Consider the following 14,243-nt stretch of genomic DNA (forward strand, 5'->3'; position numbering starts at 1 on the left):
CCCGACACCAAAGACCACCACCCCGGCTCCCCAAAGACAGACCCCAAATCCCAATAATAACAATCGTCATTATCGTCGCAATAATAACAATAACAATCAGTACAATAAAAACTCCTCCAATAATGGCCAAAGCCGTCAACAAACCGTCCAATCCACCCCTGCTTAGACGGCTTACCCGTGGGGACCACCCCCTGGTTGGACCACTCCCTGGACTCCGCCACCGTGCCCATACCCCACATACCCTGGTTGGGTGCCTCAGTGGCCTACACCACCCGTGCAACCTCCTCGCAATTACGGTCAATCTACTCGTGGTGGTCAGTCTCGGTCATATGGCCAAGCTTATGTGATGGAAAATGAACCAGTCCAACCTACTGATTTAAGTCAAGCATTCCAAGCTCTCTCGGTTCAAAATGGTATGGACCCATGGTTCATGGATACGGGCGCGTCTTCGTATCTCACCTCTGACCCAGGTATGATTAAATCTCCTTTTAATACGAGCAAAATTCGTTCTATTTATGTCGGTAACGGCCATAGCATATCGGTTTTGGGTTCGGGTACTTCTACTATAAACACCCATGACCGCACCCTACACTTACGCCAAGTCCTTCACGCACCCCACATTATCAAAAATTTAATTTCCGTACGTCAATTTACCAAAGATAATAATGTGAGTGTTGAATTTGATCCGTTTGGTTTTTCTGTGAAGGATATTTCGACTGGGAAAACGATTTTGCGGAGTGACAGTGACGGTGAGCTCTACCCCGTGTCAGCCAACCCTCCCACGAGTCCACCACATGCTACACCTATTACCGCCCTTCTTGTCCACGGTGCTGATCTTTGGCACTCGCGTCTCGGCCACCCCGGGACTTCTATTTTGAGTTTATTAAATACTTCTCGCCATATTCAATGTAATAAACCAAACTCTTCTAGCATTTGTTCTTCATGTCAAATAAGCAAACATAGACGATTACCGTTTCATGATTCTTTCGCTAAAACTCTTGCTCCATTCGATATTGTGCACAGTGACTTATGGACATCGCCTATTTTGAGTAAACAGGGCTACAAATATTACATGGTTCTCATTGATAATTTTTCCCAATTTGTGTGGGTGTATCCCTTAAAATACAAGTCACAAGTATATGATAAATTTATTCATTTTCACCAATATGTCAACACGCAATTCAATGTAAAAATCAAGTCCTTCCAATGCGATTTGGGACGCGAATTTGACAACAATTCCATTAAAAATTTTGCCAACAAACATGGTCTAGTTTTCCGCTTCTCGTGTCCTCAAACATCCTCTCAAAACGGTAAATCGGAAGGTATGATTCAGCGCCTTAATGACATGACTCGTGTCCTTCAACATGGCTCGGTTCCCACACACTATTGGGTTGATGCCCTTCACGTTGCTACCCATCTTCACAACATTCTTCCTACCTCCACTCTTCAATATAAAACACCAACCTCTGTCCTATATCTCAAAAACCCGTCTTATGCACACTTACGGGTCTTCGGGTGTGCTTGTTACCCGAACATCGATGCCACTCGACCTCACAAACTAGCTCCAAAATCTATCAAATGTGTCTTCCTCGGATAGCCACCCAATCAACGAGGCTATCGATGTCTTGACATTGCCACTGGTAAATTATTTATTTCGCGTCACGTTGTCTTCGACGAGTCTGTTTTCCCGTTCCAGGAATCCTTCACACCGAACCAACAGGTCGAACAAACCTCCCTTAGCCCCTCTATCCTAGATGACCTTGTCAACCCCGACCACCCTCCTGCCACACAACCAGACTCCCCTCAACCGAACTCCCCTAACCCGTAACCCAACTCCCCTGCTCGCACAGTCACCCCAACCCAGTCACCTCCCAATTCCCCCCTCACGCATACTCTGTTACCCAGTCCTACCCAATCCCCTTCCCCACACGCTGCTTCCGCCACCACACCTTCCCCATCACCTCCACCCCCTCCTCCACCCCCTCCTCGACGTACCGTTGCCCCAACCCATTCAATGTCAACTCGCGGCATGAATGGTATTTTCAAACCCAAAGCTTTACTTACATCCACATCTCTATCCCCCTTACCAAACTACCCTATCCTTGCCCTTAAGGACCCGAACTGGAACCGTGCTATGCAGGATGAATTTTCCGCATTGAAGGAAAATCATACTTGGGAATTGGTCCCTCGCCCAACTGACGCGTCTGTCATTCGTTGTATGTGGTTGTTTCGTCACAAGTTTAATGCAGATGGTTCACTTCAATGTTATAAAGCCCGTCTCGTTGCCAATGGTAAAACTCAACAAATTGGGCTTGACTGTGATGAAACATTCAGTCCGGTGGTCAAACCCACTACCATTCGAACAGTACTAAGCCTTGCGGTCTCTAAGTCTTGACCTATCCATCAATTGGATGTGAAAAATGCATTTCTACATGGTAACTTGGAAGAAACCGTTTACATGCATCAACCGCCAGGTTTTGTTGATCCCTCTGCTCCTCATCACGTATGCAAACTTCGTAAGTCTCTCTATGGCCTTAAACAAGCACCTCGTGCATGGTATCATAGGTTTGCTACGTTCATTCTGTCGCAGGGCTTTGTTAGCAGTAAGTGCGATTCCTCTTTATTTGTTTATCAATCGGCTACTGCTACGGTCTATCTTTTATTGTATGTGGACGATATTGTGATTACTGCTTCTAACCACACCGTGCTTCGTTCCCTTATCACTCGGCTATCTCAAGAATTTAAGATGTCTGATCTTGGTCCTTCGCATCACTTCTTGGGAATTTCAGTTACACGCACCTCCCATGGTTTATTTTTATCCCAACAACAATATGCTAAGGATATTATTAACCGCGCTAAAATGGCCTCATGCAAGCCGTGTCTCACACCCGTTGAACCAGGCTCAAAATTGAGTGTTGCTACCAGTCCTACAGTTGAGGACCCTGCCCTTTATTGTAGTCTTGCCGGTGCTCTTCAATATCTTACTATTACTCGGCCAGACATTGCGTATGCTGTTCAATAGGTATGCCTCTTTATGCATGATCCTCGTGTCTCTCATTTTCATTTTTTAAAACGGATCATTCGCTATCTACAAGGCACTAGCAGTCACGGTATTAATATTCGCCCAACTCGCAAGGTTGCTCTTACTGCTTATTCTGATACTGATTGGGCCGGGTGTCCTGATTCTCGACGGTCTACATCTGGCTATTGTGTATTTTTGGGTGATAATCTTGTCTCTTGGTCCTCGAAACGTCAGGCTACTGTCTCCAAGTCTAGTGCTGAGGCCGAATATCGCGGTGTTGCCAATGCCGTTGCTGAGACTAGCTGGCTCCGTAATTTACTCCTAGAGCTACACGTTCCGTTAAAGCGGTCTACCATTGTTTTTTGTGACAATATCTCCGCTGTCTATTTATCGGGTAATCTGGTCCAACATCAACGAACTAAACATGTGAAGATTGATATACATTTTGTGCGCGATAAAGTTCTTATCGGTGAAGTTCGAGTTTTACATGTGCCATCTGAGTATCAGTTTGCCGATATATTTACCAAAGGTCTCCCTCGACATCTTTTTGACCGGTTTCGAGCCAGTTTGAGCGTTCGCTCTTCTCCCCCTCCAACTGCGGGGGCGTGTTAGTCAAATATATTATCCTAATATATTTGTTATGTAAATATTAGCATAATCCTTTGTAACTATAATTAGCTAGGATTCTTCCCTTAATATTAGGAATGTATCTTACTAGAATATCTTGTACATCTTTATATATATTGAAAGCTAATACAAGGAAACCCTCAAGGGATTACATCGTATGACACCTTATTCCAGAAAAGGTTAGTAATAATTTAAAAATGTGTTTATTACTTTTTTTAAATTAGAGTTGATGTTGTCTTGCTTGCTGCTATACCATGATGTTGCTATGCTGAATAATGTATGTTGTTACAATAATGTCTTGTCTTTGTTTTTTCCGCAGTATGTAATCAACGCGTCACAAGACCTTCAGCAGTACAAATGGCAACATATAGACGAGGTAAGGGACATGTTGGGCAAATACGTCTTAGAACATAGCAATGCTGAAGGCTAAATGCATGATACTCAGAGCTTAGATCAGCTTATTAGTAAAAATTTTGTTGAAGTTAGGGAATGATTAGTTCATGTAAATTTAAATCCTTGTAAGTATATATATATATATATATATATATATATATATATATATATATATATATATATATATAGAGAGAGAGAGAGAGAGAGAGAGAGGTGGGATCCGGTGAGAACGATCATTCGGTGAGAACGGTGAGAACAAGCTAATTATCCTATACCACGTGACTCCCTCCCTGCCATCCCTTAACCAATCCAATTTTAACAAAACTCCCTCTCATCCCATCTCATCTTCCACGATCCCGACACAACTTCAGTGACGCCATTGAGCACCACCAACCCCTGACCTCCTCCTGATTCATGAACCTCAAGTCTCGACTATCCTTCCTTCGGCCAGACAACGGCGGTCATCTCTCCTCCCTGCCTATAGCGGCAGCGCTTCTCGACTACTGTCGTCTATTCAGATGACGCCGGCAAAGCAAATGACGGTGTCAAACCACGGGTTACATTAAGAGTGCCCCTTCATCGCTCTTTATATTATACTCTAATTCCATGGCATCACCGGAGCTCCGGTCGTATCTCACATCGTGATGCCAGTGTAAATTGCCAATGAGAAATGGATTATCCATATGGAGATGATCTTTCTACAAAAGCAGAAACTCCAGACTCAATGGTACACTACTACACTTAGAGCGGATTTTATTGGTTTAAGATGAAAGTAAGCTTTACAGAAGAAAGTTGATGCTCTAGTTCAAGACGGAACCATACAGCGATACAGGTTAACTGTACAAGAATGTATGCTAAAACAGGAATGATGGTTGTTTCGTTCCTCGACGAACTTATACAATAATGGATCGTCAATCTTGAAATAATTGGGATCCTCTGGAAAATGGTATTCCACAGTGAACTACAACAAACTCCGACAATCAATGTATCTGGGTTCTATATTAATGTATCTCAAAGCAATTTTAATGTACCTAGTAAGTAATTTTGCGTATATATGTTTAGATACATTAAAATTGTGGTTAGATACATCAAAAACTCTAGTAGTTACATTAAAATAGGCGATTAAGAGTGAAGAAGAGAAACTCATAGACGGACTGTTGGGTTCAATTTCTTTTCAGATCTGGGTTGATATCGCCGTCGACAACCCTATCTCCACCATTTTCCCAAGTATTCATCATTCAATCCGCGACCTCGTCGTCGAAAATCTGGCTAAATTCCGGCAGTAAAACAATAAACACGAAAATCTGAACTTACCAATTTAAGAATTGAAAAATAGGAGGATGATTAATGATTTAGAGGAAAATGGAGAGGATAAGTTCCTTAGAGTAATGAATTAGTGTTCATTTTTGGAATGATGGAGGAAGCTGACTTTGATTAAAATGATGGATTAAAAGGAAATGGCAATGGCAATATCAAAGTGCAATATCAAAGTTACGCACATAACGAAGGAAGCAGGTGGGACCCGCAGGGCTTGATGGATTTACTAATGACTTTAATTTAAGCGCAAATATCAGTCGTACATTCACTTCAAGGGAGGAGAGTCGTTCTCACCGTTCTCACCGAGTGTTCGTTCTCACCGGATCCTAAATCTATATATATATATATATATATATATAGAGAAAGGATCATGTAAGTCCACCTTTTTTGGTTGAGTCCATAAGTCCTAATGTAGGCCTTTGGATCTAATAGATGAGTGGTGGAGATTAAATTTAAATGGATGGCCAAGATTAAAACAAACCAAACCCTACCTCTCTCTCACATTTCTCTCATTTCTCCTTCTCTCACATCTCACTCAACTCTCTCTCAACCCTCTCTCACAAAAGGCGGCAGCCCACCAACGCTCCACCTGCGCGGCCGCACCGCCCTCGCCACCACCATACCGACGCCACCACCACACCACCTTCATTATGCTCGCCTACTCCTGCCGCCGCCAGCCTACTCTGCCACCACGCCCTTTTCTCTTTTTTTTTTTTTCAGATCTGAAAGGGTTCTTGGCACCACCACCGCCATTTCCGTCTTCTGCCGCCTACCCACCACGCCAGCCGCCTTCCTCCCCTTTTCCTTTCTCTTTTTTTTTTCAGAATCTTTTAGTGTTGTTGGTTGTTGTGTTTTAATGGTGGTGGTGGCTTTTTTGCGGCTAGTGGTGCGTGGGGCCTGCCGCCTCCCTTTTTATTTTTATTTTTTTTCTTTCAAATCTGAGATGTTTATGGTGTTCTTGTTGGTTGTTGCGGTTTGGAGTTGGTCGTGGGAGTGGGCTGGTGGTGCTGTGGGAGATGCGGGTGGTGGTGGAGATGCCGCCTCCTTTTTTTTTTTTTTTTTTTTTTTTTTTTCGATCCGAGATAATAAGTGGTTGGTTGTTGCGGTTTGGAGGTGGTGTTCTTTGTGGTGGTCGGGGTAAGAGGTGGTTGGATGTTGGTGATGGTGAAAAAATAGTTATTAGTATAAAGTTATATTTTCAAGGACTAAAGTTACAAATTCAAGGAGTAGAGTTACACTCGTTAGTCAATAAAATTACACCTTTATTGATTAAAGTTACACTCTTGAAGGACAAAAGTTACACTTGAAAGGACTAAAATTACAATAACAAAATATATTAATTCAAATTTTCACATACAATTCACTATTATGACTAAAGTTACGACTCCAATGACTAAAGTTACACTTAAAAGGGGTAAAATTACACCTGTAAAAGTATAGAAACCACCATACAACTAAAGTTACATCTAAAATGACTAAAGTTACAACTAAAACGACTAAAGTTATACTCGTAAAAAACAATAAAGTTACAAATACTTTTGTTAAAATTACATAAATTCCAATTTATAAATTCAAATTTTCATATATAAAATGACCTTAAAGACAAAAAATCCACTCATGAATCAATAAATGACTAAAGTTACACTCATAAAGTAATAAAGTTACACTAAAAAATGATTGGCTAAGAATGGGACTTAGGGACTCAACCAAATTTGTGGACTTACCTGAACCTATCTCTATATATATATATATATATATATATATATATATATATATATATATATATATATATATATATATATATATATATATATATATATATATATATATATATATATAGAAATAGGATCCTATAAGTCCACCCTTTTAGGGTGAGTCCTTGAGTCCTCATCAAAGCCCTTGGATTTAATAAATGGATGGTTGAGATTAAATCAAAATAAAAAATTTGAGATATAAAAAGCAACAAACCCTAATTCTCTCATCACTCTCACTCTCATTTCACTGCCTCCACAACTCTCTCTCACTTCTCTCTCTTCCTCTCATCTTCTCTCCCCTCCAATATTCATCACCAACTCACCACGCCGCCACCACACCCTTCTACTTCTCCTCCCGTCCTCCACTGCCGGAATCCACGCCACGCTGCCCACGCCGCCATCTCGCTGACGCCGTCCCGAGTTGCTGCCCGCGCCGCCACCATGGCCAGCCCCTCCCTTCTTCTCAAATCTCGTTTTTTTGTGCTTTTTTTTCAGTTTCCGTTTAATTTTTGGTGGCGGTGGTTGTTTTTAACGGTGGTGAGTATTTTTTTTTCTTTTTTGGTGGTGGTGAAGGGTGTTTGACGGTGGGGATTGTTTTTTTTTTCCTGAGATCTTTTTTTTTTCCACATATTTCGTTTTTTTTTTTTTTTTTTTATCAGATCTCGTTTTTTTTTTCAGATTTCTTTTTTTTTTTTTTTTTTTTTTCTCAGATCTCGTTTTTTTAATTCTCAGTTTTTTTTTTTTTTGATGGTGGTGACGGCGGGTATTGACGGTGGGAGTAATTGTGTTGTGTTTTTTTTCGTCTTCTTCAGTTTTTCGTTTTTTTTAGGGCTGGCTGGTGGTTGTTTGATGGTCGTGGTCAGAGGGTGGCGGTGGTCAAAAGGTGTTGAGTTTTGTGCTGCTGGTTGTCAGTGAGAAAGAAGGGTGGTCGTGGTGGTGATGGTCCGGACTAAAGTTACACTCTTATCGAACAAAAGTTACACTATTATCGAACAAAAGTTACACTCTTACCAAACTGAAGTTACACTCTTATCAGTCTCTTTTTTACACTCATATCGGACTAAAGTTACACTCTTAACGGATTGCAGTTACACTCATATCGGACTAAAGTTACACTTATTATGACTATAGTTACAATCGTAAATGAGTAAAGTTACATAAAATTGTGTTAAAATTATAAAATTTCAACATAAATTAAAAATTACATAAATTTTACATAAAAAAATGACTTAAAAAATTAAAGTTACATCCTTAAAATACTAAAATTACACTTGTAAAACAGTAGAGTTACACTCATAACGGATTGAAGTTACATAAATCGTTAAAATTACATAAATGTAAGTTTATATATTTAAAATAAGATTATATAACATAAATTCAAATTTTTGTATAAAAAAATGACTTAAAATGAACAAATTCAAATTTTTTATATTAAAAAATGATTTTAATGATTAAAGTTACACTCGTAAAGAATTAAAGTTACACTTAAAATTACATAAATGTAAGTTTATATATTTAAAATAAGATTATATAACATAATTTCAAATTTTTGTATAAAAAAATGACTTAAAATGAACAAATTCAAATTTTTTATATTAAAAAATGATTTAAATGATTAAAGTTACATTCGTAAAGAATTAAAGTTACACTTATGGACTAAAGTTACACTCATAAAATACTGAAGTTACATCCAAAAAATGAGTGGCTAAGATTAGGACTTAGGGACTCAACCAAATTTGTGGACTTATAAGAACTCATCTCTATATATATATATATATATATATATATATATATATATATATATATATATATATATATATATATATATATATATATATATATATATATATATATGATGCTTTCGTTGTGTTTGAATTGAATCTATTGAGTTCGATGAACCCAAATTTGTGATTTATCTTTGGTGCTAATATATGGGTCTTTGATATATGCAGGTTTTTGGATGGCATGAAACAAATTTAATTTTTAAAAACATTAGGAGTTCGTAATAAAAACGGTTACTAAAACAAAAACCGTTGTAAATACCCTTCACAAATACCCGCCATAATATTCAACAACAGGTTTTAAAATAAGAACCGTTGTAAATACCTTTCACAAATACCCGCGCATAATATTCAACAACAGGTTTTAAACGAAGAACCGTTGTTACTTGATATTTCAACAACAGTTATTCATATGATAACCGTTGTTAAATGTCTTCACAATTTTGGTGGGAAAGTTATAACAACGGTTATTCATATGATAACCGTTGTTATATTATTCCCACCAAATTTTTGAAACACTTTCCACAACAGCTTACACGCAACAACAACGGCTTTTAACCGTGGTGAATACTTTCGACAACGGTTTAAGTAAATAACCTAACTGTTGTAAATACCTTTTACAACGGCCGCTTTAACAACGTCCGCTTTTTGTTTTTACAACGGTTTTTACCCGTTGTTATAGCCTGTATCTGTAGTAGTGGTTATAAATTATGTTGAATGGGATACAACCATTTATATGATTACTTTTTTGGAATCATCACCACTCATCATCCTTCGAGTAGTTTTCCCAAAATACTTAGTGATATCAACATGCGTTGATACCCCTCTCACACGACCTGGATGCTCTGCTTTGCCGATTGCCTTACCAAGAATGTCATCACGCCCTTGAGGCTTCCATTTTCTTTCTTGTACCTCCTTCTCATAGATCCTCTACATACACAAAAACCATTAAGCAACTAAATTTTGTTTAAACTCACAATTATATAACTCCGACCACCAGTGGTAGGAGTCACATATTAAGTCAAACTTACAATTTTCTCTTTGATATCCTTATCATATTCAGTTTCCGCCTTTCCATTCTTAGGAGTGTGACCTTCCACCCAAGCGTCGTGACGACTGAATTTTCCAAGCTTTGCCTACAATTCATTCATCACATTAATATGTATGATTACTATGAACACATATAACATCCGACTAAAACGCCTAATAGTCTAATAATATAAGAATTATGTACTTACAAGTTTCTTCTTAATCAATCTATAATCACCTCGGGAGCCGTAAAAGACGGTCTTTTTCTTTGAAATGTTCGCCTGTTTCCTCTCACTAATAGCCTTCATCAAATAAATTGTATCGAGAAACGTAAGCATAACCAAACACTAAACTAAGTATACTTCTTTACTTATTAAGTTACCTTAAACTTGTCAGACTGCCTATAAACGATATAGCTATCCCAATGATCCTGACTGACATACGGATATTTCTTTTTTGGTGGTTTCTTGTTCATCTCCCCGGTTTCCTTGTTGAACAAGTGGTTCTCAGCAATCTTTAACTTCCAAGAACTGAGGGCTTCCCCTGTCTTTTTTTTAAGGTACTTATCATACTTTTTGGGGACAACGTAAGCTAACTGCATATATGATGAGCATAGTTGGTACAATTGTTTCGGCTAATACACATATCAAGTAGTATAACTTAATTTCAGCTAAACCATTTATTATTGTATATACATACCTTTATTCTGTTTATTAGCATGGTGTTCTGTATTTTGCTCAATTCACTGATACCCGGCGTATCAAGATGCACACACTGTCTTACACAACAATCAATCTAACTCGCAAAATATCCGGCATTCTCACCATATGGCAGCCTCGTATCTTTATCCCATTGTAAATGATTAGGTATCTTTGAATTTATTGCTTCTAAGGAAACCTTGTGGCGCATTCAACCCGCAGTGTGATGCAAATTATTCTCATCAGCTGAGTCGTCGCCTGACGCATTTCCGTCATTTCTTTTCCGCTTTTCGACCATACCTAAAGCAGAAATTAATAAACAAATAGTAACAATGCATACTTATAATAACAAATAAATATCTAGAGAGGAGGATTTATTACTTCTTTAAAGAGGATAATTCGGGTTGATCTGGCGCGGCAATGGCGATGACGACGATGACTGCGACGGCGATGGGGCAGGCTGGTGGTTGAGGGGAAGCTTTATGTTTGAGGATATTATGTGGGGGAGGGGAAGCTCAGAGTATATATGTGTGAATAATACAACACTTGCAAGACCTTGTTTAATGGAAAGTAATAAACACGGTATAAGAAAAATCGTTGTATTTTGTTTCCAAACATACAACGGTTTTGTTTGAAACCGTAATTGATTAGTATAATCTACAACGGATTTGCAATAACCATTGTCTTAAATATTTTCATTTTGTTTGATTTTTCCGCCAAGAAATAAATCATCATTTTTATATAGATAACAACGGTCTGAACCGTTATAACTGTATACGTCCTGAACAACGGTTTAGGTATAACCGTTGTATTTTATATTTCATTTTGTTTGATTTTACCGCCAATAAATAAAGCATCATTTGGTATATGCCAGCTAATTACTATATGTTTCTCAGAAAATCTTGCTTATTTCCATTAATTTAAAGGATTACAGGTTTACACGTAAAGAGTACAAACTACCACCATACATAATAAACTAGGTAAATAACAATTAGAAGAATAAATTTGACAATTAACTTAAGCGATGCCTCATTATTTTTGAGTTCTACGATATCCATGGTTAACTTCTTGCATTCTTCTTTTGCTTTCAATATTTCACTGTCATTTCCCCGCTTCGATTCTTCAAGTTTATGTAATATACTTCTCACTTGAGTAATCTCGATATCCACGGTCTTTTTCTCATTCACTAACCTGTTTATAACCTTCCTCTGTCACTCAGTCATTGGTTCATCAACCAACTTGAAGTAATTGCATCCACGCATTTTAGTCTCGAGATTATAGAATTTGCAAGTAAGAAACTTTCTTCCCAGATTTTGCAAAGTCCAAGAAGTCCGCAATGCTGCCGGAACTGAGCAATTACATGTCCTTGTTGAAATAGAGGAAGAAGAAGAGCTACCACTTGACATGATTTGAGAGAGAGAGAGAGAGAGAGAGAGAGAGAGAGAAAAAGAAATAAATAAATAAAGAATCCTGGTTATTTAAAATCTTGTTATTCAGCAATTGCATAATCTAACACGGTTCTTATAAGAACCGTTATAATTATATTATTAATATCTTCCAGTTTCCAATATCTTCCAATTTTCATTTAATTTTAGAGGTGTTTATATTCTAATACGGTTCTTATGCACTACCGTTGTCATTATATTATATGTTATTGTAATTAATGTAACCTAAATCATTATTATTGCTTCATTCATTTGTCTGTTCGCAAGTTATTTAAAATCTATGTTAATAAGCATTTGCATGTAATAAAGTGTAGAACTATACATTAAAACGAGTATATAATAAATACAATGGCAAAAAAAAGTACAACAAGGAAAAAAAAGGAAACACAATAAAAAAACCCACAAAAACAAACAAGTTTCTAAGTATATTAATTAAACTCCCTAACAGGAGTTTGACTGAGGTGGGTACTGAGGATAAACTTTGATAAGTAAATTAATGTCGTTTTCTTAAACTGGTAACGGTTGTCTAACAACCGTTGATAAGTGTGATTCTATAACGAGTTTTTGGAAACCGTAAAACATTTTTGACAACGGTTTGTTAAACAGCCGTTATCATATTATAATAACAACGGTTTTCGAGGGAAACCATTGTTCTTTTTAGCGCAATCTAGGTTTCCGCCAATATTTGAAAAACGGTAATCTAAGTGTCGTTATTATATGCATTAAATCGTTGTGATACGCTCCTTATTGATTGCCAGATTTGGCGTAGTGTGAAAGAGAATGAATAAGCTTACATTTACAAATTAATAGAATTGGGTGAAGAAAAGTGGAGTAATAGGATGAGTTTCAAGCAAAATGGAGCACCAATGGAAGTTTTGGTTGGGTTTTTGGTGAGGAAAGAGATGAAAATATGAAGATATGAAGATAAGAGTGAAATATGGAGGAGATAGGGAGCTTTTAGTCGAGTAATCTAATCCGTGTAAATCCACTCAGTCGAGTGCCGAGTGCACTCGGTCGAGTGCAGTCCCACTCGGTCAAGTGGTCCGTCTACTCGGTCAAGTAACATTTTTTCAGAAACTTACCAACTTCTGGATTTGTCCACTCGGTCAGGTGACGAATTACTCGATCGAGTCAATGCTCATACTCGGTCGAGTGACTCTGCTAGGCCTCAATTTCTCAACTAAAATTCGATTGGCGGAATCCCTACAATACAATAAGAGGTTCGAGAGTCCACCTTCTATCGGTGACCCATCCGAGTTAGCTCATACGGCATCATACTCGCCGTTCCTTATACACTACTTTCATACTCGTACTTACTCTACCAGCATTCATCAATGATTGTACTCTTAACGATAACATTAACAAGCATAAAATAAGCACACGATATGAATCAAGAACGAAACTATCATCCTTCATACCAACACACATTAATCTCCTTCAAAATATGCCATAATACGTAAATCTAGTCATCCAACTTCCACATTTCATCACACATCATATGAAGGTTTATATCATGCAAAAGTCTATTAACAACCACATCACTCATGTAATCACACAACATTTCCTATGTCGTTCACCCATACTTGTAACCACCCACATAGTGACCAACCAAGACAATGGGCACTAGTTTTGATATGAGGGCGCCTACTCAACCAAAACCAATCTCCTATTGTACTCATGTCTCAATATCAAAACAATTTATAAATTCCGATAAAAGTAGTATTTATCGGGTGTCGAACTCAAGGATGGTGTGGGTTTACACTTAATTCGTTCAAAGTCTAATTTAGTCGAACAATAAAAGGGGTTTGAAGTTTATGTAACTAATCAGACCAACTAAAGCGATAATAAAACAAAGTGATGTAAACAATTTATATTTAAACTAGGGTATTCGGGTTCCCCTAAGTGGGACGAGATAAACAAGGGTAAATAAAGGGGTATGGGTAGTAATTAGCCTAGGTAAAAGACTCAATCTCTTGGTCTCCCTAAGGATAGACACAAAATCATCATTAAGCATTTAATCTCATCTTAACCATGCTATCAAAAGACCCCATAAACTTTCATCCATAGAGAATTCAAGCAAAGAATTAAGAAAGGTGAGGACTTTCATTCACACAATTCCACAAACACCTTATATGCATGATTAAAAAGACTAACAATTATACCCAACACCTAATTAT

The sequence above is a fragment of the Silene latifolia genome, unplaced genomic scaffold (genome assembly GCF_048544455.1).
Source record: "Silene latifolia isolate original U9 population unplaced genomic scaffold, ASM4854445v1 scaffold_141, whole genome shotgun sequence".
Classification (NCBI taxonomy): domain Eukaryota; kingdom Viridiplantae; phylum Streptophyta; class Magnoliopsida; order Caryophyllales; family Caryophyllaceae; genus Silene; species Silene latifolia.